The sequence below is a fragment of the Eriocheir sinensis genome, chromosome 12, assembly GCF_024679095.1.
Source record: "Eriocheir sinensis breed Jianghai 21 chromosome 12, ASM2467909v1, whole genome shotgun sequence".
Classification (NCBI taxonomy): Eukaryota; Metazoa; Arthropoda; class Malacostraca; order Decapoda; family Varunidae; genus Eriocheir; species Eriocheir sinensis.
The window spans coordinates 11,628,783-11,650,319 of NC_066520.1; the positions used below are offsets into that span (position 1 = coordinate 11,628,783).

Here is a 21,537-nt window from a genome sequence, read left to right on the forward strand (position 1 = left end):
ACAGGAAAGGGGAAGGAAGGGGAAAAACAGGTGAAAGGGAAAATAAAGGAAAATAGAAAGGAATAGTAAGGAAATTAAGGAAAGGAGGGAAAAGAAGGGCAGAGGAAAGAAGGGAGGGGACAGACAGGCGAAAGGGAAAATAAAGGAAGAGACGGAAAGGAAAAGGAAGGAAAGGAAGAGAGGGAGGGAAAGGAAGGACTGAGAGGAAAAAGGGACATGCTAACGACCCTTTCCTCCCCTCTTGACCCACTCTGATGGTTGAGTGATCAGCAGAAAGGAGAGCAGTTCCCTTCCCTGCTAACCTGCTCAAGACAATTTACTTTCCTTTTCTTCCCTCCACATCCTCCTCCACCCTGAACCTATGACACGCTTCTTTTGCCTTTCATCTGATTCGTTCTTCTTCTACATGCGATTTTTTTAAATTTAAGTCTTTTTTGTATTTCTGATCCTTCCTTTACCCTCAGTCTCCTATTCTCCTTCCTCTCGGTTCCTCTCTCCCGCCTCCTCCTCCTTTTACTCCTACTCCGCCTCCGCCTTCTCCTTTTGCCTCATCCAGTTCAGTTTCTCTTGCGTCAAAAATGGCCAGCGGTTGGTCTCCCAGCTCCCAATAAATCCTGTTAGTCGCGTCTTTTTAGAGCGTTAACTCCATTAAAATTCTGCTCATTCTTGGTCGGGATCGGTGGCATTTTAGAATTCCCGCGCCCCTCCGTTCCCGGGGAGGAATTTGTTCGGTTCCCGCCGTAATTCCTTATTTTCTTCTTCTTTGTCCCCGGAACCTTCCGCTTGTCGTCTCCAGACCCGCCCTGAGTCAAGCATCGGCGGCGTCCGCTTCCCCCTCGCGTGACCTGAGCCACGAGGGCGCCGCGCACACGGTCATTCCTGGAGCCCCCCTACAGGCCCGCAATACCTCCCCCCCACTGCCCCTGCCCCTCCCCTCCCACAGTACTCAGTGCAACAGATTTTTTTCCTCGAACTGCCTCCACGACTTGGCAAGACAGGCCAAGCCGTCACAAAGGACTCGAACACTGTGTCTCAGGCGTCGTTCAGCCCAGATTTGGCGCCAAAACTGACGGTGATCAACGGAGCGAAAAACTCTGCCTCTCTTGGCCCCTCCGCGCCGGCAGTACCCACGCCCCCCGCCCCCACGCCCGCCGCTCACACGCCCATTAGATACACCCACAACCTTGCGACACAAACATCCTCTCACGGAATAAACTCGAAACTTAAAATATAAAAGAAATTTTCAAAGAGAGTAGTTTAGCACGAGGGGAGAGGGAGGTCGAGTGGCTCCCCTCAGAGGCGCCATCCACAACTGACCTTCCCCTCCCCTCCCCTCCCTTCCCTCCCCTTCCCTTCCTCCCTCCCCTCCCCTTCCTCGCCCTGGAAGGATTGGGTCCCCGCGACAATCAGCGGCCGCGTGTGTGTGTTGGTTTTGTTAATAGTTCCAATTAGAGGCAGACGGAGCCGGGCATGTGTGTGTGTGTGTGTGTGTGTGTGTGTGTGTGTGTGTGTGTGTGTGTGTGTGTGTGTGTGTGTTGGAAGTCTGTTACTTTTTAATAAACTATTACATAACTATCAGAAACTGTTCCAAATGTAAATTCTCCTACTTTTGCACTAAAACAATACTACACAAGGTAAAGACTCTTTGAGTCACCTTTAACTTCTAATAATACTAATATAATAATGATATTGATAACAAATATTTTCCCTTTGAGAAAACAAATGTCCTTTTTGAAAAAACAGGACAAGCATTGTGCATTCATTTTCTGTAGTTTTTTCTTTAGTTTTATCTTCCTTTTCTTCTTCTTCCTCTTTGTTTCGGTTCATTTAATTCTTGTCCTTCTGTAAGCCTCGTCCCTCCTCTGGCCCTTGCTCCCTCATCCCCGATAAGGACACTCCCTCCTCCCCATCCCGGAGCAAGGCATCGCCCTCCATGTCTCTCCGCAGTTCGAATTCCCACAAGATTAGACCCAATATTGCCAACGACTCTCGATCGCCACCGTGACCAATGCGAAGGAGCTCTGTTGTGTTATTGTCCCGCTCCCCCCTCATCCTTACTTCCCACTCCCCCTGCATCCCCTCCTTCCGTTCACCCTCCCCTTCGTCTGCTGTCGTACACCCACCCCCTCCCACCCCTTACGAGCCTCCTCCTTGTCTCACTACAATTGTTATGACTACTATATACGCCCTCGCCTCCTTCCTCGCCTCCTCCCTCCCCTCCCTCGGCAGCACTTTCCCTCCCGCTGGTATATGGCTGTCATTTTCTGCTCTCTTGCGTATCCTCGTAGACTTCACGCCGAGAGAGAGAGAGAGAGAGAGAGAGAGAGAGAGAGAGAGAGAGAGAGAGAGAGAGAGAGAGAGAGAGAGAGAGAGAGAGAGAGAGAGAGAGAGAGAGAGAGAGAGAGAGAGAGAGAGAGAGAGAGAGAGAGAGAGAGAGAGAGAGAGAGAGAGAGAGAGAGAGAGAGAGAGAGAGAGAGAGAGAGAGAGAGAGAGAGAGAGAGAGAGAGAGAGAGAGAGAGAGAGAGAGAGAGAGAGAGAGAGAGAGAGAGAGAGAGACAGAACAATAAATGCCTACAATACTGTTCATTAGTTTCAATACACTGTACATATTCGCACTGACATAACAAAGACGATAATATTGGTGATAATAATAATAAAGAGAATAACTAATAATAACAACATAAACTATAATAACTATACAACGAAAGGATTTATTTTTTAGACTATTTGGTATTCCCGTCCCCACACTCCCGCGCCGCCACTCCCACTTCAGCGGCAGGCATCGGGATAAACCTGCCTCCCTTTGCACGGGCTCGCCACCTGCCCCGCCGCCACCATTGTTTCCCTGTGTCTATTTACCAACCCACTTGCGCCCCTGACAATGGCCTCCTCCCGGAATTAAATGCGCGAACACAATGTCTTATTTACACTATAAGCTAAATTTACGTTAATTGAAAGAAGCATTCGCGCAGGGTCGGACAATAGACCATTAAGCACACCTGCCTGCGACTCCCAGGTAGAGTAATTACGCCAGGTGTCGGAACCCTCGGCCGGCAAACAAATTAAGGAAGTATTAATTACCTGATCAGAGGACAGGTGAAGGTGGAGGCGAGGATAATGGTCTGGGCGGCCCTGACTAACTCCCGTGTGTGTGTGTGTGTGTGTGTGTGTGTGTGTGTGTGTGTGTGTGTGTGTGTGTGTGTGTGTGTGTGTGTGTGTGTGTGTGTGTGTGTGTGTAATTCACCACGGCCTGGCTGGACTCATCATCGCCAGCAAGTACCCTCCCGATTAGGGCAACCTCATTTAGTCGATCTCTGGGTACTGCCGGGACGTTCACACACCAAACATCCTATCCCCTTTGCTCAAGGAAGAACAGTAACCACTCCTTGTCAGTGGAAAATTCCCGGTCTGAGCGGGGCTCTAACTTCGGCCGCCAGGCCGCCCAGCCTGGTAGCGCAGAGCTTGAACCACTGAGCTACCGGAGCGGTGTGTATGTGTGTGTGTGGTGTGTGTGTGTGTGTGTGTGTGTGTGTGTGTGTGTGAGAGAGAGAGAGAGAGAGAGAGAGAGAGAGAGAGAGAGAGAGAGAGAGAGAGAGAGAGAGAGAGAGAGAGAGAGAGAGAGAGAGAGAGAGAGAGAGAGAGAGAGAGAGAGAGAGAGAGAGAGACCCCTACCCCCCTTCCCCACCCCCACACAGAATGACTATGAATGTCAGTGATAAAAAGCTAAGTCAGATTAATCAGAGGGGGGAGCGATAGGCCGCCTGCGTCCCCCGCCCTCCCCCCTGGAGGACACCCGCCGCCCCAACACCCACTCAGCCTCACACCCACCCTGATCGATGCACACACGCCCTCGCCCTTGCTACAGCCTCACTCCTCGCCTTGAGTCTCCTTCGTCGCCTTCACCTTCTTCATTCTCACAGTGGTCCTTTTTATCGTCCCATTCTCCCTCACGTCCTTGCCTTCCCAGTCGCTTTGCTCGGTGTCCTTACGTGCATATTAGAGCTACGAGCCTAAAGTCATCACATAACACACACACACACACACACACACACACACACACACACACACACACACACACACACACACACACACACACATACACACACACACAAGGCCTAGATATCAAGAGATGGATCAGAGTGGGATGAGAGGGCGAACGAAGCGCCTAGAGGAGGAGGAGGAGGAGGAGGAGAAAGATAAATTCGAAAACCACTCGTTCCGCGGACTTTGTTATAATTAGGCCGTATTGGTGCCGGACTTACGAGCCTATAGGAGAGAATCGAGGGTGTGGGGTGAGGTGCGGGGGATCGAGCTGAGGGGCTGGGAACGGTGGAGGGGTGTGAAGGGCAACGTGTGGAGAGGAGAGCGAGGGGTTTGTTCAGTTTGTGGAAGGTTAGAGACGTGGGAGTGACATCTATAGGAGTAGAGAGTGAGAGGCTTGTGAAGTCTGGCGAAGGTTAGAGGTTTGGGAGCAACATCAATAAGAGTAGAGACTGAATTTGTAGAGTCTGATAAAAAGGTTTGTAGAGTTTGGGAGAGGTTAGAGACGTGGATATGACATCTATAGGAGGAGATGAGCGAAAGTGAGAGGTTAGTGAAGTGTGGATAAGGTTAGAGGTTTGAGAGTGAAATTAATACGAGCAAAGATTGAGTTTGTCGAATCTGATGAAAAGGTTTGTAGAGTTTGGGAGAGGTTAGAGACGTGGGTGTGACATCTATAGAAGGAGAGGAAAGAGAGAGTGAGAAGCTGGTAAAGTATGGCGAGGGTTAGAGGTTGGGAGTAACATCAATAAAAGTAGAGACGGAGTTTACAGTGTCAGGTGGAAAGGTTTGTAGAGTTTGGGAGAGGTTAGAGATATGGGTGTGACATCTATAGGAGGAAAGTAGCGAAAGTGAGTGGTTAGTGAAGTCTGGATAAGGTTAGAAGTTTGAGAGTGACATAAATACGAGCAAAGATTGAGTTTGTAGAGTCTGATGAAAAGGTTTGTAGAATTTGGGGAAGAGTACTGGTTTGGTTGTGACATTTTTCGGAGTAGAAGAGAGAGACAGACACTTAGAGCCTTATAGAGTCTGGCAAAGGTTAGAGGCTTAGGGGTGACATCAAAAATAGAGGAGAAATGAGTGTTTTGAAGAGTCTGATTAGTGGTTGGAGGTGCAGAATTTAGGACCGTATAATATGAAGGACAAGAACTTTAGAAACAATAGACTGAGGACAAGATAAGGGAATTTCATGCTGGCAAACGAGAAAAATAAACAAATTACGTAACAAGAGAACGAATTATATACACGCTCAGGTAAAAAAGAAACGGTAAGAAACACAGGTAAATAGTATAAGAGGTCTAGACATTTACTTCAACGCCACGAAGCTACGGAAGGGAGAGTGAAGGTTAAAAAGAAAGTAGGTCGCGGTGGTTACAATGTGGCAAATGGAGGGTCGTTAGGGGCGGACTGAAGGAAACAAAGGGAGGCGAGGGAGGCGTCCGGAGATGATGAGAAGGTGAGGAAGAGTCTTACGGGGAGAGAGTGAATGTGTGGCGGAGAAGAATAGGCCGTCAAGCGAAGGCCAGATTTCAGTGAGGGAGGTTGGGGAAGAGTTAAGGTGGTGGCGATAATGGGCTTGAGGGGAAACTTAGAGGAAATAAAGAGAAGGTTAAGGCATGGCGAGGTTAGGGAAGTGAAGGTTTGAAGAAAAGGAGCGACTTCGTTTAACTGGAGACCTGGAGAGCTGCATGAGCCAAGCAAGAGTCAAGCATAACGGCAACCACTATAAATAAAACTCACCTGCGCCAATAACGGGCTATCCATGAGACCCCTGAAGAAAGCCTATTGGCGCTATAGACCGCACTTAAAAAGATACATGGTCGATTGGGGGAAGAGGAGAAGCGGTGGTGATAATGGGCTTGAGGGGAAACTAAAAGGAAACAGAGACGATTGGGGTTTGGCGAGGCTGGGAAGAGAAGGTTATAGGAAAAGGGAAGTGTAAATGAATGCTTGGTTGGGGGAAAGGAAGGAAGGAAGGAAGGAAGGAAGGAAGGAAGGAAGGAAGGAAGGAAGGAAGGAAGGAAGGAAGGAGGGAGGGAGGGAGGGAAGGAAGAAAGGAAGGAAGGAACGAACGACAGAATTTTTAAGTCGTGAAAGGAAGGGAAGAGGATATGATTGGACAGGAGTTCGGGGAGGGCCAGGCAGGGAGCGGGAGACAGACGCGGAGTGATCGGTGTGAGGAAGTGATTAGGGAAGCTTAAAGTGCGAACGTGCCCGGAGTGCTGAGGGAATTAGGGGACGCCGGAGGAGGAAGAGGAAGAGCTGCCTGTCGAGCGAAGGGGAAGGAACATACGTCATAAGGCACAAACACACGCACGCACACACACAGACGGACGGACACACGAGGAGAGAAAGTAATAAGAAGCGATGAAGATAATACTAATAATGCGGATAAAAGAATGATGATAAGGGGAAGACAATGATAAGGCGAGGATGAAAATAACAATGATAAAAGGAGAATGGAAGAAAATAAGGGCAGAAAATAAGATACGGAGAAAATAAGACGAAGAAAATAATGAAAGAGAGAAAATATAAGCAAATAGTAATAAAGATAATAATGAGATAGGGGGAACTAATATAAATAGGGCGAGGAGAAAAATAAATAAATACACCACCACCACCACCGTCACCCACCACCACCAGGTAATGAGGGCCCACCTGTCTTGGCCTCACTAGCATAATTCCCGGACTAATAACTCGTGGAGGCATTAAGGGAGACGCTCGTCCGCTCGTTGGTCGCTACCGTGCGCATCCCCGACACATTAACAGACTCGTAAACCCGCACCGACGTTCTTGGGAAATGGCTGGAAATTATTGGTTCTTTGTAATACAGCTGACGGGCGGTGGTGGCGGCGGTGGTGGTGGTGGTGGAGGTGGAGGCTGAGGGTGGCGTAAGTCATATGGTGGTGAGCAGGATGGGAAAGGGGGATGGAGGAGGGTGGAGTAAGATGTTGGAGTGGTGATGGTCGTTATTGTAGTAGTGGGAGTAGTAGTAGTAGTAGTAGTAGTGATATGGTTGGATGCCACAGTCATTAGCGAACAGAGTTGGGGCTAATGACCTCCAAGCTATGGAGCCCTCCATGATTATGTGTCGGGAAAATAAACATGGGTGGAGGTATCATTTATGTAGTATTAAAAAAAAAAAAGTAGTAGTAGTAGTAGTAGTAGTAGTAGTGGGATGTTATATGAGAGAACAAGGTGGGGGATAAGGAGAGATGCTGGCAGGAGGATGAAGAGGACAAGGATGGGAGAAAAATGGGTGTTAAGAAAGTTGAGATGAGTGTTAACGGGCTGATTTGATGCGAGGAGTGTCTTAATGTAGGGGGCGTGGGGGAGTTAGGGAGGGTTAGGAGAGGGAGAATAGGAGCATGGGGAGGCACCAAGTTCGACCGACGCCTGTGATTGGGCCAGACACCAACGAGACCCCCCCCCCCCCCTTGCCCCCCTTCTCAAGCAGTCGCCTCCGAACCTTTAATTAACGACAATTACACCAACAATAAATTCTTTACAACGTCAACAATTACATTTCATGATTACACAACCAGTCTCGTCCTCCTCCAAATCCTCCTCCTCCTCCTCCTCCTCCTCCTCCTCCTCCCCCTCCTCCTCCTCTTCCTTCTCCACCGCTGACTTTTCTTCCTCCTTTTTCCACTCCTTTACTTTCAATTTATATCCTCTCCTCTGTGTGTGTGTGTGTGTGTGTGTGTGTGTGTGTGTGTGTGTGTGTGTGTGTGTGTGTGTGTGTGTGTGTGTGTGTGTGTGTGTGTGTGTGTGTGTGTGTGTGTGTGTGTGTGTGTGTGTGTGTGTGTGTGTGTGTGTGTGTGTGTGTGTGTGTGTGTGTGTGTGTGTGTGTGTGTGTAAAAGAGAGAGGGAAAAAAAAGAGAAGCAGGAAACATATCACCGTATATCAACAGACTGATTAAAATTATATCATGAGCTACAATGAGTGTAAATCCCGGTGCCCACAAGGTCACAATTACCCTCATTACCTGCACTGCCTTGCTCGGGGCGCACCTGTTGACGTCGCCGGGTTCTGCCAGCGCCTAAATCACCAGCGGGGCAAATTGCGAGGTGGTGAGGGGATTAAGTCGTTAGCGGTGGTTTGGAATAGTTAGCCGCGTGGGTGTCCAGCCGCTGCACGGAATGACAACTACTCCGCGGCCGCTGTTCTCCCCGCCCGATGCAGTGTTTACAGTAAATGAGTCCCTAATTGGCCCACCTCCTCCCTCGCAGCAGGACGATTCACGGCGCCGCTGAGTTATGAGGACGACGACGGCGGCGAAGCTTTCCCTTCCTCCTCTTCACTTTCCCCTTTCCTTTCACCGATATTATCATTTTCACTCTCGTTTTCCTGTGTCTGTCTCCCTCTCCCTCTCTCTCTCTCTCTCGCTCCTTTTTTTCCTTACACCGTTTCGATCACTGTCCTTCATTTCCTGTTCTTTGCCTCCCCTGTTCTCTGCTCCCTCACTTCCCGCCCTCTCCCCGCGCCCTCCTCAAACAGTCTTGGGTCCTCTGAGCTGCGCCAAGGAAGTGGATACAGAGGGACTTGGTCTTCAGTAGTTTTTGTTACTAGTTATCTTTAAAAAGAATATTCTGGGAGGGTTAGTTTTGTCCACGTAAGAAATCGGTGTTGCTATTAATGTCTGCTTAGTGGGGAAGTTCTTTTTTTTTCTACCTCTTTTTACTCTTCTAAGTCATTAGGAAGATCAGGTGTGGCAATGGCTTCAAGGGGAAGTCTTGATCTCTTTTTTCGGTGTTTGTGTGTGTTCGTGAGTGTGTGTGTGTTCCACCTTTGCCTGTCCTTAGCGAGTTGGGTGCCGCTTTCTGCTCTTTTATCAACGACTTCAAGAGGAGGAAGAGCTTGCGACTCGGGGGGGGATTGGGCTAGAGAGAGGAAGAGAGGGAGGGAGGAGAGAAAAGAGGGGAGGCGCAGGAGACTAGAAAAGGAGAGGAAGGGAAGGAGGAAGGGAGGGAGGAACTGGGAAGGAAGCGAGAAGGAGGGAAGGAGAGAAAATCACAGGGACACGGCGCAAAGAATGAAGGAGATCTGTGGAACATCAAAGGTAGAGGAATGAATTAAAGGAGGAAACAGAGGCAAAGGATGAGAGGGAACGCGTGGACATGGCAGGAGGGCGGAGAGAAATGAGTGTTGCGGTGGAGGAGGGAACAGGGAGAAGCAGGGAGGAGAAGGGAGGAGGAGATAAAGGCGGGTTAGAAGGAGGAGGAGGAGGAGCGAGGGCGGCAAGCGAGATGAGAGGGTGCAAGACATGACGGCACTGGAGGAAGATACGAATGGTTAAGTAAAGAGATAAAAGTGAAACCCGAGAAAGAGTGAGTGTTTGTAGACGTGGGCGAACGGTGGATACACGTGGTAAGGAGCTAATGGGATGAGTGCCTTGGGGAGGGATGAGGAAGGTGGGGAAGGAGGGGGGATGAATTTAGGGTCTCGTAGCAAGCACCCCACCGTCACTGATTCACGATTCATAGTCAAAAGGCAGAAGATAAGCGTGTATCCTTAAAAGGGGTGCACCGAATTTGGCTTTTTCATGTTTCTCCTCAGTCTTCCGTCTGTCTTGAGTGTCTTCTGCCTTAAAATACCGGCTTGTAAGTCTTTTTAAGGGAACACGAGGAAAAATACCTTAAAATAAACTTGTGACCCTCTAGGAAGCTCAACAACTTATCTTTCGTGTTCGTAAAAGAGGTGACCCAAATATTGCTTCTTCTTGTTTCTCCTGTCTTCCGTCTGTCTTGAGTGTCTTCTCCCTTAAAATACCGGCGTGTAAGTCTTTTAAGGGGAACACGAGGAAGAATACACCTTAAAATAAACTTGTGACCCTAAAAGGTGACCCAAATATTGCTTCTTCATGTTTCTGTCCTGTCTTCCGTCTGTCTTGAGTGTCATCTGCGTTAAAATACCGGCGTGCAAGTCTTTTTAAGGGAACACGAGGAAGAAAATACCTTAAAATAAACTTGTGACCCTCCAGGAAGCTTGACAACTTATCTTTCGTATTCGTAAAAGAGGTGACCCATATTTTGCTTCTTCTTGTTTCTCCTCTGTCTTCCGTCTGTCTTCTGCGTTAAAGTACCGGCGAGCAGTTCGTCTTCTGCCTTAAAGTACCGGCGTGTAAGTTTTTTTCTGGGGGGATAGGTGGAATAGAGTAAAGTAACCCTGACTCTGCAGGAAACGCAACTAATGATCTCTCAAAGTGCCGCTGAGGAAACACATGCGACTATTCTTTCCTTTGTGCGAACACTTATTATCTTTCTTTGGATGTTCGGTTCAAAGGAATACCGAGATTTCACTTTTTTCTCTTACATTTTCGTCATCTTCTTCTTCTCCTTCTTCTACTTCTTCTTCTTCTTCTTCTGGTTCTTCTTCTTCTTCTTCGGGTCAATCCTTTTAGTACTTAATCTTTGCACACGTGGATATATATTCGGCACCCAGCATAGAACACACACACACACACACACACACACACACACACACACACCGCCTCTGTAAACGTTCCACTGACCTAAATAGACATGCAAAGTCCCGCACGTCGCTAGTCTGCACGAGTTTGTACAAGATTAAAGTATGAGTGAGTTAGAGCGAGCGGCAAAGAAGGCTTCTGATACTTTAAGAACTCCTGATTTGGCGTGCTGCTGATCCCTTGCGTAATATTCACACACACACACACACACACACACACACACACACACACACACACAGATGGATGTAGATAGATAGATAGATAGATAGATAGAGATAGACAGATTGAGAGAGAGAGAGAGAGAGAGAGAGAGAGAGAGAGAGAGAGAGAGAGAGAGAGAGAGAGAGAGAGAGAGAGAGAGAGAGAGAGAGAGAGAGAGAGAGAGAGAGAGAGAGAGAGAGAGAGAGAGAGAGAGAGAGAGAGAGAGAGAGAGAGAGAGAGAGAGAGAGAGAGAGAGAGAATAAAACACACAGCAAATAATAAAGCATCTGTTTGGCTTCCCAGCAGTCTTAACACCTACACCAGGGATGCACGTTCTGTAAAATACGGGAAGCGCAACATTTGACTGATAGAACGTCCATCTGTCTGTCTGTCTGTCTGTGTCTGTCCCTCTCTGGTATCGCCCTGCTGTCACCACCGTCGCCAGATTTACTAACTCTCCGCTAAAACTTTCGTAAACTAATTTCCCTTCAACCTGTAATGTGCTGAGGGCGGCTTAGTGGTGGACCCTTGCTGGAGGCGCCGATGGGGGTGTGATAGAGTGAAGGGATATGCTTACGAGCTTGGGACGTGAGGGATGATGTAGGTGATGGGAGGGAGGCTTGAGGCAGGCTGCTACTTCGTGACTCAAAGCTGTGAGGGTTTTGTGGAATGGCTACGAAACAAGAATGACAATGAAAATAGAATGAGAATGAAAATGGAATGAGTATGAAAATGGAATGAAAATGGAATGAGAATGAAAATGGAAAAGACGAGGCGTGGAAAGCAAACTAAAATATGATGCAAAATAGTGGAATGAGTACGAGAGAGTAATCAGTCGTAGGGGTGATAAGAAATTCCCTCCAGGACAACAATGACGACAACGATAACGAAAATGTGGAATGAGTACGTGAAAAAGTGGAATGTGGAAAATGTGGAATGAGTACGTGGAAAAAGTGGAATGAGTGGAATGAGTACGTGGAAAAAGTGGAATGAGTGGAACGAGTACGTGGAAAAGTGGAATGAGTGGAATGAGTACGTGGAAAAGAGGAATGAGTGGAATGAGTACGTGGAAAAAGTGGAATGAGTGGAATGAGTACGTGGAAAAGTGGAATGAGTGGAATGAGTACGTGGAAAAAGAGGAATGAGTGGAGTGAGTACGTGGAAAAGTGGAATGAGTATGTGGGAAAGTGGAATGAGTGGAATGAGTACGTGGAAAAGTGGAATGAGTGGAATGAGTACGTGGAAAAGTGGAATGAGTGGAATGAGTACGTGGAAAAGTGGAATGAGTGGAATGAGTACGTGGAAAAGTGGAATGTGGAAAATGTGGAATGAGTACGTGAAAAAGTGTAACGAGTAGACTGAGTACGTGGAAAAGTGGAATGAGTGGAATGAGTACGTGGAAAAGTGGAATGAATGGAATGAGTATGTGGAAAAGTGGAATGAATGGAATGAGTACGTGGAAAAAGTGGAATGAGTGGAATGAGTACGTGGAAAAGTGGAATGAGTGGAATGAGTACGTGGAAAAGTGGAATGAATGGAATGAGTATGTGGAGAAAGTGGAATGAATGGAATGAGTACGTGGAAAAGTGGAATGTGGAAAGTGTGGAATGAGTACGTGAAAAAGTGGATTGAGTGGAATGAGTACGTGGAAAAGTGGAATGTGGAAAATGTGGAATGAGTACGTGAAAAAGTGGAATGAGTGAAATGAGTACGTGGAAAAGTGGAATGTGGAAAATGTGGAATGAGTGGAATGAGTACGTGGAAAAGTGGAATGTGGAAAATGTGGAATGAGTACGTGGAAAAGTGGAATGTGGAAAATGTGGAATGAGTGGAATGAGTACATGGAAAAGTGGAATGTGGAAAATGTGGAATGAGTACGTGGAAAAAGTGGAATGAGTACGTGAGAGCCATCAGTCGTAGGGGTGATAATAAATTCCCTTCAGGACAACATTGCCGACGGCGATGACGAAAATTACAAAGACAGCCAGTCACACAGACACACACACACAGACTGACAGAAACACAGACAGACATTATTGCCCCCCTCCCCGCATCTTCCTATTTTTCTATCTTTCAATCGTGTTCTCTCCTCCTGGCGTGCTCGAGTCGCCGCCCTCGGTAAGCCAACGCCCGGAGAAGGAAATGACGAGGAAGCTTATTAATACCTTACTACTCCTTTTGGCTTCTTTTCCCTGCGCTTACGTATAGATGAGACTGCGGAGTATTACCAGACAGAAGATCAGCTACGTTAGCGCTAGTGTGTGTGTGTGTGTGTGTGTGTGTGTGTGTGTGTGTGTGTGTGTGTAAAGAATACTCGTCTCTGTCCTCGCGTCATCACATCAAAGGGAGAAATGAGAAGTCCAGGTGAAGGGAGACTGGGTTAAGGAAATGGAGGCAAAGGGAAAACAAAGAAATGAAGAATAAAGAAAGGTAGAGAAAGTGTCAGAAGGAAATAGGAGGAGGAGGAGGAGGAGGAGGAGGAGGAAGTTGGGAGAAATTAATTGGATCAACGAAACTGATTACCGAACGAGATGTAGGATGCTACGATGTGGTCTTTTGATATGGCAGCAATGGGAAAGGAAAGACGAAGAGGGGAGGAAGATTAGGAGGAGGAAGAAGAGGAGGAGGAGGAGGAGGAGGAGGAGGGAAACAAAAAGTACAGATGAATAAAAAAAAAGTGAAATACTGGTAAAAATAGAAAAAAGGAAACCAGAGAGATAAAGATGAGAAGGAGGAGGAGGAGGAGGAGGAGGAGGACGAGAGAGAGGAGGAGGAAGGGGGAGAAAGGGAGGGAGGGAACATGACGAAGGCGCTGATGGGGTGTTTACTAAGAGCGTCTCCGGGGAATACTGGCCTCATTACGATCAGAGGAGGAGGAGGAGGAGGAGGAGGAGGAGGAGGAGGAGGAGGAGGAGGAGGAGGAGGAGGAGGAGAAAACGAATGGTGCTTTTACACTTTTTACTGTGGTTATTTTTTTTACCCTGTTTCCTTTTTCTCTTCCCATCGATTTTTATTTTAGAGAAAGACAAACAAAAACCTTACCTATTCTCTCTCTCTCTCTCTCTCATTAGGCCGGATTTGTAACTTATCTTTCTGCAATTTCTTTACTTTCTCCTCAACGGATCTTTTCTCCTCCTCTCCTGACTTGCCTCCTCATTATCTCACTCCCGTCCTCCATCTTCCCTCCTCCACCGGTATAATCCATTTCGTCCACTGTTCTTCCCTCATTTTCGCCGATTTTTTGGGCTTTCCGGGAAGATTTATGAACAATACAGCGATCGGACGCCTCATTCTACGTGTCGATGCATCCCCTGGAACATGCGTCTCTATAAAATAATGACACTTTAAGTCTTCAACAATATATGATTCCCTTCGTCGCTGCCACAATGACTACCGGCGGAGGGTCGAGACGTGACTCCTGCGATTAAATCCTATAAGGCGAAAAGTTGGCGATGGATGACCTTAATATTGGCTGAAGATCTGAGGAGGCGCAGAATGGCAGCATCAGCGACCTCCAGCGCGGGGCCGCGGGACGCCCAAAGCAGCCTTCGGGCGGAGAGTCGCAAGGGAGAAAATGTGAGGATTACCCGTAGTGGCTTTTGTGGCATTCTTAATCGGTCTTGGATATTAAACCGAGCCTGTTGCACGGGGACGCGGGAGGGAGGACCTGGCGGGGCACGATAATTCACCGCCGCCAAGGACCTTCTTATTATTTTCATCCGTGTTTTTCCTCTCTCAGCCAGCGGCCGTCACCTGGGTGTCTCCACGTGATGGCAATGTAGCGACCAGGATCCATCCCCGCTCCATTTCGTCTCCCTCCACTTCCATCACGGCAAACGAGATGAACGAACCCAGGTGGGAAGCATCCAGATATTTCAACCTCCGGAAAGTGTTTTTTCACCGCAGCGCCTACCACAGAGTCCACACATGACTCAGCGGCCTCCACGGAATTCCAGAAGGTGGGGAGAACATCGTACTCAAAGGCAGTGCGTTTGAATGCTCCAGGGAAGCAGCAAAGCCAAGAAGCCGCGTATTATCGAGAGTTGTCACACCCCGCCAGCAGGACCCCAGCGCCCGGCCTCTCCAGGAAGGCCCCGCGGCGCTTCCAGGCTGCTTCTAACTGCCTCTGATAGATCAAAGGGCTCGGCAATCCAATTTTAAGGAAAAATCTGTCAAATATGACGCTTTCCGTGTCAAGTAAACGCTTCCAGGGCGCCGAGGAATATTACAAGTCAGAGCCTGGAAACTTGGGGCGGAAATGTGAGGGGCGAAGGGAAGGTCTGGGCTCACAGGGAAGGGAAGATTGGCTTCCAGAGATCGGCGAGATGACAGGGAGATGCTGGGCGACTGGGAAGGATTGGAAGACTGGGACGTCAAAGGGAGAAGTGGAGATTGTGGTGTTAAAGGAAAGACTGGGAATGAGGTTTGGGGGATAAACTGAGTGAGTGGCGGGGAAAGAAGTATTTGGTCATTTAGAAACAGTGAACGGGAGACGGGTAGATAGAAGAATGCACTCGAAATTTATTAACATTATATGAAACACAAGTCTGCAAAAAATGTCCATGAATGCTACTTTAATACACTTGTGTGGGTCGGGGGGAAATAAAGCGAAGGAGAGGAGGAGCAGTCAAATTCTGAAGTGAGAGCCACATGATAAAGATAGTGAGATGATACGAATTAAACATAAAAGGCATCACAATTTTTTTTTTTTTGACATTCGCATCAGAAAACCTCGTACGTAAAACAAACATGAATAAATCGGGAATATCTAAGACCAAGAACTCTAGAAAAAAGAAAAAAAAGTCCAAGAACTCTAGAAAAAAGAAAAATAAGGCATCTCACAAAACAAGAGATCGTATTCGAGAGCAGATGACCTAAGGGGGGAAGGGGGAGGGGGAAGGGGGGAAGGAGAGGGGGCTGCTTTCCAAGGTGACCGCGTGGAAAAGGAATATCGAGGAGGAAATATGAAGGTTCGGGTGATCACGGGAATGTTTGTGGAGCAGTCAAGGGGAAGATGCGGCGGCGGCGGCGGCGGCGACGAAGAGGAGCAGGAAGAGGAAGAGAAGGAGGAGGACGAAGAGCAAGAGGAGAACGAAGAGCAGGAGGAGACGGCGACGTTAGTTTGAGTGAGGAATCCTTTGAGTGAGTCGTGGAAGAGTCGGGACAGGTCGGCGTCAAGGCGTAGGTGGTCGACCCTCTCCGACACACACACACACATACACACACACACACACACACACACACACACACACACACACACACACACACACACACGTATTACTCGAACCGGTGAAATTAGACTAAACGAAATGAAACCTTGCAAATTAATTCATGATGTACGATATGCAATTGAAAGTAGTTTCGGTTAAGGTGTGTGTGTCTGTGTGTGTGTGTGTGTGTGTGTGTGTGTGTGTGTGTGTGTGTGTGTGTGTGTGTGTGTGTGTGTGTACTTGTGACTGAAGGACATATTAAGATGAGTATTTCCAAGTATAAGACTGAAAAGGGCGGGGAGTGGGTGTTATGGCGGGGCTGGGCAGGGCTGACTGGGCGGGGCGGAGCGGGCAGGGAGGGGCGGGACAGGTAGTGGAGTGGGTGGGTCGGAGGGGCGGTGTCGTAACGGGAATTACTAACACAAGGGTCGTTTTGGAGTCTCTTAAGTAAGTTTCGTCAGCAGGAATGGTAAATAGGAGAGCCGGCAGAGCGTGGCACTATACGGAGGGAACAAGGCACTCACCCCAGCCCCCTCACATATCCTGCTTTGCCCCCCACCCCATCCTTCCCCCCTCATCCTTCCCCTCTCATCCTTCCAACTCATCCTTCCCCCCTTATCCTTACCCCCTCATCCTTCCCTCCCTCATCCTTCCCCCTCTCATCCTTCCCCCTCATCCTTCCCCTCTCATCCTTCCCCCCTCATCCTTCCCCCCTCATCCTTCACTCCCTCATCCTTCACCCCCTCATCCTTCCCCCTCTCATCCTTCCCCCTCTCATCCTTCCCCCCTCATCCTTCCTCCTCCTCCTCCTCCCCCAAACACACTCCTGCTGTCCCCAATTTTTCGCATGCCCGCAGCTTTGATCTAGACGTTTCTATTCGCATCTACTAAAGTTATGCGTTTACTACCGTTTTTATTTTATACACGGCGCCACTCTCCACACACAACCTTCATCCACCTCCTCCTCCATTAACCGCACACCTCCACGATTCTTTTCCATTACCTTTCCCACCCACAAACCTCCACCAAAATTTCCACTCCTCCTCACCTCTTTCCAAACATCCACTACCCGATCCACTTCACCTATCCCTACAGTCGCCATCACCTCCACCATCCTACCGCCATTACCACCTTTTGTACCGTATCTTGCTCATATTCCTCCACCAGTACTTCTCCACCAGCGGGCCACCACCACCTCTCCTTCTCGTTTGTCTCCCTTCCGTCCACCTCCTGAAGGCCGCTGACTCTCCGCCTGCCCACCTGTTTGCTAAATCACTCGCCTACCCACTCGTCAACTCGCTCCCTCAACCTCTCCATCTACGCGCCCATTCCGCCCGCCGCCCACCCACCCACCAGCCCACCTTGTCGCGCCAGCCACACGATCAACGATATGCAAAGTTGTTGAAAAGACGATAATTAGGCGCCATTACCGGAGCTGTTGGCGGTCGGCGGGAGCATCCGGCGGGGAAGACAAACCCACAATTTTCGAAGACGAACTCCTGTAATCCTAATAACTCCGGATAAACGGACGGGAAGTAGGAACTGTGAAATTCTGCATATGATCTGACTTTTATCTTACGGGATCAAGTTCAATGGCGCAAAAATAGTGTTGATGGTGAGAGAAGAGGGGGCGGCGGCGCTGGCCTCGGCGCGGCGCGGGGGTGGCATTAAGCGGGCTACGCGGCGGCCTGCTGTCCGTCACGGGGCCTCGCTGTTACCGGAGCCCAACACATTACTCACCCGAAGCGTAGTAGTTGAATAATTAGGCACGTTACCTTGCGCTGTCTCCCTCCACAAGTCAGCTTCCCACCCGAGGCTTGCTGACTTAATCAACGGCTGTGTCTGACCCGCGGAATTAAGTCGTTAAGGTTCTGCCCCCGCGCGTCGCGAGAGAAAAAAAACTCCTCTTAAGTGGTTGCTTGCCTGTGGTCTCCAGGATGCGACAACAGTCCTGGACGATGCTTGCTCTTTCAAGGTAAAACTCTGAAGCGAGGCAGCGGCAGCACATTCCGGGTGGCTGGGCCTCTCAGTGCCGCTCCTGGCGAGGCCTCGGACACACTCGGCACCATACGCAATTACACAGTTTACAGGATTCATGAGCTTTTTTGTGCTGGCTCTCCGCGTCCCGCCCAGAGATTCCTCCGCTGCCCGGCGCCTAGAGGGCAGCGGGGCGGGACGGGCTGGCAGTGGGTGGCCACGCGGGCGGTGGGTGGCCTCGTAGACTCGGCCTCAAGGCTCCACCAACACCAATGGAAAGTATACAATTATACGAACGAGGGCAAGCGGGGCTGATGGCGCTCAGGCCTCCCACCTGGCCGGCCTCTCAGCCCTCGTGGCCCATACAAAGCACTGCCAAGCACACACCACCTTGTGCAAACCCGAAGATCGATCAGGAAAGCAATCACCCGACATTCTTCCCTCAGTCCTATAAAGCCAATGAATAAATGATCCATGTCACGCTCAACGATCCTCCTTGCTTGAATATGGAGTAGAAATCCCCCGTGTATGCTGTTTACACAAAATGATGCCTCCAAAACTTTCAACCAGTGTTCCTGTTCTATATACAATGCCACAAATATTATATATCGATGAAGCAAGTGCCACACGGTGAAGATTTTGTGCACAGTTGTTCAGTTTTAAAAGACAGGTAGATAAACAGGTACCAGGAAACACCTGGTGACTGTGAAGAGCGGTAACCCTGATGTCGCAGGTGGCCGTGTGCCGAGGAGGGCCTTCGCTGCAGACAGATGCACGAGATAGATTAGCGCCGTGAGGAAGCACAACTTGCATGGCGTGTGCTTGTCAGCCTCACTTGATTAAAGTTTCATCCATTATCTTTTATTGGTTCGGGCCATGTCTTAATCCAGTTTGAGGAACAGTAGGGGTCGGGAGAGTAATGGACATATGATGAGTCGCTATGAGGTACAAGGCGAAGGAAAAAAATAACGAAATTTAGAGAGCAAGACATGAAAAATGAGAGTAACAGACGTAAAGGGAGATGGATGGAAACACTTGACAGGAGTGTTGTTACTTGATCATTACCTCGATGTGAGTGACGGTGGAGGGGCGTGGTGGTGAGGGACCTTAGAGGCTGGGATGGAGCACAGTGCCCATGGTGAAGAAGCATGAGTGGGAGGTGACAAGGAGGCGAGCAGGAGGAAGGGGAAACACGGGGAAGGTGAGATGGCGGGGGAGACGCGCAACTCAGCAGGTGAGGGAAAGTCATCTGACGACGCACAATTTTAATGCTGCTAGTTCGTTTTTGTTCCCTATTCCCACCAATCGTTCTTCAGGAAGTATAAACCTTTTACCGCTAGTGAGAATGAGGAATATAAATCGCTCGAGTTATAAGAATGATAATACTGAAAATAGTAAATATAAATAAAAGTAGTTTTGATGATGATATTTATGATAATAAAAGTAATAAATAATGATAATGATAATAATAAAAATAATAACAATAACAATAACAATAACAATAATAATAATAATAATAATAATAATAATGAATGTTACCCACCACCGGAATCGAACCAATGCGGTGACACAACAACAACAACAACAACAACAACAACAACATGAAAACGTAGTAGGAATAAAATCCGCATTAAGAAAAAAAAATGACAACAAAAAACTGACAAAAAGGAAATTCCCCTTCATTTAGGAATCAAGGCATACTAAAACATTTAATCTCAATTGGTTTAGCGAGGCCCGTGCAGCTTACACATCCTCGCTTTCCTGTCCCTCCCTTGCCTCCCCTTCCATCATTGACATTTTTCCGTCTTTCCCTCTTTGCCCACCTTTTCCCTAACCATGCACTTTTACCATTCAATCTGTGAGTAGCGGGCTTTTTTTCATTATTGTTTCTTTTTATTTTTTTGCCCTTGAACCCTTTGTCCTTTACAGTAAAAAAAAAAAATACGCCCTTTTTTTCTATCCTATCTCACTTTTTTTTGCTTTTTTCCTATCCCCGCTTAGTTCTTCCTGCCACTTGCTGTTATATTCATCACTACAAGAACAGAAAGCAACATGGATAACAACCAACACCTGTGCTCAGTATGCATTCTCTCTCTCTCTCTCTCTCTCTCTCTCTCCCGACACAACAGCTTCATGTAGGTAGGCATGAACTAAGAGAAAATACGAACGGCAGTAACTCACCTGCAGCCTGCAATCTCGGGGTAATTAAGGTATTGGGTTCCTGGGCTGGGAAAGGTAGTGGTGGGGGGGCATGTAGGGGGGCGGGGAGGAGGGAGGATGCTGGGGGAGGCGGGGAGAAAGGGAGGGGGGCGAGGGTGAAGGGAAGTGTTGACAGTTGCAAAGTTGCACATGGGTCGCGTAAGGTGTGTTTACGGGTGATGGACGGGGCCGGGGCCGCTCTCCGGGGCCTTCGGGGTTGCCAGCTGACAGCCCATGAACACCACCTCCTGAACGACTCGAATTTGTTATAATAGCACGTCATTCCGCGGCTCAATTGGCAGTTCGAGTTGCATTATGGGAGCGGGGGCAGGGCGGAAGGAGTGCAGTAGGTGGGGGCGACGGCGGGGTGGTGCGGGGAGACAAGTTCGAGGCGGGGAGAGAAGCCGTTTCGAAACATTCACTTCTGGTCTCGGTGCGGGAGTCAAAACACAGGTCGGCGCGTTTCGTGGTTAACTACCAACTACTAAAACAGCTTCTACGGCTTCTAATTAAGACGTGCGCCTCCTCTACGTCACGCCGCGCAGCCGAGACCCAAGTGGCGCAACAGCTTCCTGAATTGACTGACGAGAGAACCCTCAGCTGAGGCGAGTAATGTAGGTCAGCCTCAGCGCCTCGTCGGCAGGAGTGGGGGCTCCGAGAAACACTGACTTTGCCATAATTACTCCTCTATGTAGCTTCCACACTTACACCCCTGCCCTCGCCTTGCCTCTGTCTGTCAGCACTTAAACATACACACACACACACACACACACACACACACACACACCTATCTTGAACACCTGTTCCACATTTCTGCTGCCTTCTTTCTCCTTCCCTTTCCAACAATTGCTCCCTTCTCCCTACGTATACCTCCCTCCACACCCTCCCTCCTTTCCTTCTTCCCTCTTCCTCACCTCGGTCTGAAGCGCGAGCTGGTGACATTTACGAGGCCGCAGCGCTGTCCTCCGCCCCTAACACGCCGCGGCGGCCAGGGCGGGGCAGCGGCCGGACAGGTGCGGCGGCCCGGCCAAGTAGGGAGGGGGGGGATACGTGTGGCAGTGGTGCCTTGCGACAAGCTGAAGCCCAAAGACTCAAAGATCATCTCTCGATAAGAGGCAATGACGTTCATTTGTCATTTGCGAAGAAATATATATTTAACTTACTAAGCATATTATCCCAAAGTTTTGCGGGTCCCAGGTGCAGCGTTAAGGAAGCGTTATTACGATAATGTAAACGTAATAAAATGAATTGCATAAATGATAAAATGATAAATAATAATGATAAATGATAATGATTAATGATAAAATGATGGACAAAGATGTAAAAATGATAAACAATGATTTACAATGAAAAATATGATTTTTTTACAATTATAATTGATTAAATGATAAAGGAAAAATGATTAAATGATGACTATTGATAGATGATGATAGACA

At 48.5% G+C, this 21,537-nt stretch overlaps 1 long non-coding RNA gene across 1 annotated transcript in view; it reads right to left on the bottom strand.

Annotated features, from left to right (window-relative positions):
* The window catches only part of LOC126997404 (uncharacterized), a 74,888-nt gene that overhangs the window by 41,239 nt on the left and 12,112 nt on the right, over positions 1-21,537 (bottom strand). Inside the window, exon 2 of the long non-coding RNA XR_007752090.1 lies at positions 21,016-21,177. This is a non-coding gene — a long non-coding RNA (uncharacterized LOC126997404). The remainder of the gene's footprint in view (positions 1-21,015; positions 21,178-21,537) is intronic.